Source organism: Nicotiana tabacum, chromosome 7 (genome assembly GCF_000715075.1).
Source record: "Nicotiana tabacum cultivar K326 chromosome 7, ASM71507v2, whole genome shotgun sequence".
NCBI lineage: Eukaryota > Viridiplantae > Streptophyta > Magnoliopsida > Solanales > Solanaceae > Nicotiana > Nicotiana tabacum.
In genome coordinates, this window is record NC_134086.1 from 32,966,906 (window position 1) to 32,971,747 (window position 4,842).

General features: G+C 34.3%; 4 non-coding genes across 4 annotated transcripts; 2 read left to right on the plus strand and 2 right to left on the minus strand.

Annotated features, from left to right (window-relative positions):
• Positions 1-72: 72 nt before the first annotated feature.
• TRNAT-GGU (transfer RNA threonine (anticodon GGU)) lies at positions 73-144 on the minus strand. The gene has a single exon. It is a non-coding gene; the product is annotated as a tRNA-Thr (tRNA).
• Positions 145-1,133: 989 nt separating this feature from the next.
• On the plus strand, positions 1,134-1,217 carry TRNAY-GUA (transfer RNA tyrosine (anticodon GUA)). The gene has a single exon. It is a non-coding gene; the product is annotated as a tRNA-Tyr (tRNA).
• A 108-nt stretch (positions 1,218-1,325) lies between these two features.
• On the plus strand, positions 1,326-1,399 carry TRNAD-GUC (transfer RNA aspartic acid (anticodon GUC)). Its single transcript has one exon. It is a non-coding gene; the product is annotated as a tRNA-Asp (tRNA).
• Positions 1,400-4,465: 3,066 nt separating this feature from the next.
• TRNAC-GCA (transfer RNA cysteine (anticodon GCA)) lies at positions 4,466-4,537 on the minus strand. Its single transcript has one exon. It is a non-coding gene; the product is annotated as a tRNA-Cys (tRNA).
• Between the last annotated feature and the right edge of the window lie 305 nt (positions 4,538-4,842).

Consider the following 4,842-nt stretch of genomic DNA (forward strand, 5'->3'; position numbering starts at 1 on the left):
AGTTACTTTTTTTATTACAAATAAAAATACAATTCTCCCCTCAAATATGAATACTAGATTGGAGTTTTACAAAGCCCCTTATCGGATTTGAACCAATGACTTACGCCTTACCATGGCGTTACTCTACCACTGAGTTAAAAGGGCCTTTTTGATTTAATTCCGGAATTATTCACTATGTGGATAAAATATCTATAGGTACATATATTATAAACATAAGTATATATGCATAAGTACATGCAGTAGATACATAGTGTCTAGTGGCTCATTGTTGAATAATAAAATGGATTTACCTAGGAAGTCTAGGAGAAAATGCAATGAATTGTTTCAAGACCGACTCGAATTGCTTTTTTTCTTTTATTGAATTGATCCCACCAGAACAAAATTCACTTGATTGATACATGTACATACACCTAGCAATTCAACATAAAATTCAAGATATTTCATCGAATCATGGAATGAAGAGATTCTACTTGTCTCCTGAACTAAATTCTTGGAGAAAAAAGAATTTTCTTCTTGATCCCGCTTACTAGATTTCTCGTTTGTTAATTTCCTGTCTTGGTGGGAGGGAGATAAGGATATATCGTCTTAACAATGAATCAAATGAAAGTGAAAGAAATAGAATTTCACACCTTTTTCCTCTTCTGACGGACCAATCATTCCCTGCAAAAATCCTACTCTTCCTTATTATTTCTATTTTTTGTATTTATTACTTTTTTTTTATTTATAAATAAAAAAAGAAAATTCTAAATAAAATTCGAAATACTAAATAATCTAAACTAAAATAATCGAAATAAATTCAATTGAAATAATTCCAAAAAAAAAATACTACTACTAGATTTCTAATGGCGATTCTAATGAATAATTCATCAATGACGAATAAAAAAATTCTATGCAATTCTGAAAGGGGGAAAGATCCCTCGGATAGAATCATTCGATTATATTGACAATTTCAAAAAACTGATCATACTATGATCATAGTATGATGGCGGTTGGTCAAGCAGGCCCCCATCATCTAGTGGTTTAGGACATCTCTTTTTCAAGGAGGCAGCGGGGATTTGAATTCCCCTGGGGGTAGGGTACTACGAAAGGAAGTTGATCATGGATTACCAATAAGTCTAAAATTGATTCTTCCTGGGTCGATGCCCGAGCGGTTAATGGGGACGGACTGTAAATTCGTTGGCAATATGTCTACGCTGGTTCAAATCCAGCTCGGCCCAAAAATTCGCCAATCCGCCATGAGATGATATAACCCCCTTTGTACTTCAGAAATACCCGATCCGGAGATAAAAAAGAATCAAATTTTCTGCTAGATCCCGTATTTCCCTGGGATTGTAGTTCAATTGGTCAGAGCACCGCCCTGTCAAGGCGGAAGCTGCGGGTTCGAGCCCCGTCAGTCCCGATGGATCCAATAAATATATCAATAAATCTCTCCCTTTTTATGAAGGGGACCGGGGGCAGAATTTCATTGTCAAAGCAAAGGGGAAATCCTTATTTCTTTTTTCTTTCCTTTTGGTAGGAGAAAGACATATGCGGTTGGATTAGTACGATTATTGGTAGCATTATAGTCAGTATTCCAAGAAATGCTGGCTTTTTCGATTGCCCCCGATGCATGTAATGGAATCGAGTACTATACCTTTTTGAGGCGCGCATACACAAGGGGAATTCCTTTCTTGTCCAATACAAAATTTAATATAAGAAAATACTTTCCAGAAAAAAACAAAAAAAAAACAATTTATTTTTCTGGCTACGGATTTATGGAACCTCACTTACTAGTTTGAAGTTGAAAAATAGATTTCATGCAAATTGCACACTAAGCTTTTGGTATAGGTGTCCCGGGGCTAATAATCTACGAAGAAAGGATGGGAAAGGAAAGATCCTACTCCTCTTAGAAAGGGGAATGAATCATTTTTCCGATTTTTCATTTTGTTTTAAGGCCCCATCGACGAAAGAACAAATCGGAAAATAGTCAATTTGATGAATATTCATTTTATACGGTCTCATCTTTATCACACTTCTTTGTCTTCCAAGTCAAAAATAGTTTAGTTCTAAACTCCTTTCTTTTTCCATTTAGCTTTTATTGTTTGTTTGGGTTTGTAACTATGTGACCACTGGAAGTGGAAGAGCTATTTGATGAGACTTCATCAGATGATTGTACAAGAAGGAACTAAATAGATTAGAGAGAAAAAAAGAACAGATGAGAAAAAATGATAATGATAAATAAATAAAGGAATTTTGGATTGGGTCAGGAATCCAAGTTTGGGGCGGTATGGATAAAAGAACTTCCTATGTTATACTATTCAATTCTCGACGATGAATTGATTTGATAGTTCAGATATTGTTATTCATGATATTGATCCGATTCAAGATCATCGAGAGGTAATATTCATTCATTGAATTTACAGGCCAAAGATTTATCATCTCTATGGGATTAAATCCCGAGTTATTGCGAAGTAAAAAACCGATGAGATTATGGAAGTAAATATTCTTGCATTTATTGCTACTGCACTATTTATTCTAGTTCCTACCGCTTTTCTACTTATCATTTACGTAAAAACAGTCAGTCAAAACAATTAATTATTAACTAATTTGAATGAAACTTGACTTCTGAGTTCTTAGCCAAAATTGACGAAATATAATGAAAAAGATTCTAATTTCATGTCTTAAATGAAATGAGTGGACTAGAATCGGCAGTATTCTAATAGATAGATAGTATGGTAGAAAGAAAGATTCATCTATTTATTTCTACCATACTATTTATTAGTTAGATTGTAGTTATAAAGCTGCCCCCTGGAATAAAATAAAGATAGAGGCTGCATTTGATATGGATCTTTTGATATGGATCTATAGATCAATCTACAATATTATCTTGATATATGTGAATATCAATTCCATATATGGGATTGACATAGCATCCAATTCCATTTATTTGCTATATATATTTGTTCTGATCAATCTAAATTACTCTTATGTCTTATAGTTTGAATTACTAGATTTTTGATTTCCAATCTGAATCTCGGTATCTATTGAAAGAATCAAATCAATGAAGGAAAAGCGATAGATATAGGCAGATTCAAAAAATCACGTAGTAATCTTTTTTTTAACATTCCCAAGAAGTAATTGAGTAAACCATTGACAGTAGTTCCACGGGCATCGAAAAGGAAGAGTAAACCTCACCGATTTTTAACGCCTGAACCATGATATGAAATAAGTCGATAAAGCATAAATCCAATTTCAAAAATTCGAAAGCGGTAAATGCGCAATATGTGACTCATCTGAAGATCTTATTCTGCATAGTATCTCGTTAGACAACCACTATGTTTATATCCTTTCTTTCTCATACAAAGTGCGTATACACTTAACAAAACTACCTTTTCTTTGAACAGTAAAGAGAGAAACAAATAAAAAAGGGTCCGGCCCTCCTCAGTATCACCTGGTAAGAGGCCGTTGATTGGAATAGAAAATTTCGGAAGAATTAGGTTCGAATAAATTTCCTGGGATCCTCTTCCTTTCGAACTACAAACATGGGAATCGTTGAAATAGCTCTTTGATTGAAAGAGGATGATTCCTATAATACATTACTCCAGTCGAGTCCAATGGAATTTCAAAATGAAGATATTTTGATTTTGTTCAAAACGTGTTGCAGAACGATCTCGAAAGCAATTGATATTGATACAGTTTGCTTCCTTAACTCAATTAGTAGGACCCCTAGAGTCCACTTCTTCCCCACACTACGAGTGAAAGGGGAAAAGTAAAGACTACCATTAAAGCAGCTCAAGCAAGACTTACTATATCCATATGAATTATGTCCCCTATCTCTATAAATATAGAGGAATTGTTCCGTTATTCCTTACTAATAATAGTGGAATCAATGGCGCAGAGTCAAAAAGAACGAAGACTATTAATAAACCAATCCAATAAATTCGCTCATTTTATAAGAAATTCCTATAGGATTTCTAATCGGGAAAGATTAAACACAAGCAAAATCTGCAGTAACATCTCAAGGGAATGTTACTAATGGAACATGTAGGAATAATAGGTCCTATTCTTTTTTTGTTGACCCTCATTTCAATTGATTGGATGCTTGAGCACTCAGAGATTTTTCGTGAGTTCCTCGTATATAATAAAGTATCTTCCGCCCCCTTCCACAACTATTTAGATTTCCTATCGGGCTCTCCAATCTAATCAAGGTCCAGTCATTATACAATGCATTAATAATAGAAAATCTTGATTTGTAGTAGAAGGTAATTGCGAAGTCTTGATAGCCCCTCTAGCATTCGAATATTTCCTTGAAGCCTAAATATGCAATGCAAAGATATTTATAATTTTTTAGAAAAACCCCCAGACCAGATGTTTAGAATCAAACAAGTATCAACAGTCTGCTTTCTCTGCTTCTGCTGGAGAATCATTCGGCGGGTTATATCAACAGAACAGAAGAAAAGAAGAGATTTCGAGTTTTTTGTTGATCAGGCGACACCCGGATTTGAACTGGGCAAAAAAGGATTTGCAGTCCTCTGCCTTACCACTCGGCCATGTCGCCAAAATGCTACAAATACAAAATAGATGAAAACTTTCCAGGATTACTGAACTGCTTTTTTATTGTACTTGCACCTTGAGTTCTGTTTTCCTTAATTTTTCCTAAAAGTCAAAGAAATCCTAATCCTTCTTCCCTTTTGATTGGGTTTGATTCATCCTTTCAATTTCGATTGAGTCTATCTCCAAATTCATAATGTTCAAAGCTTTCTCTTACCTTTCTATTGAAAAATCAAATGTGGATTTTCAGTCGCAAAATCCAAAATTCAAATTTCTGAAAATCGGAACCATTAACTATTGACTTAGAATGCA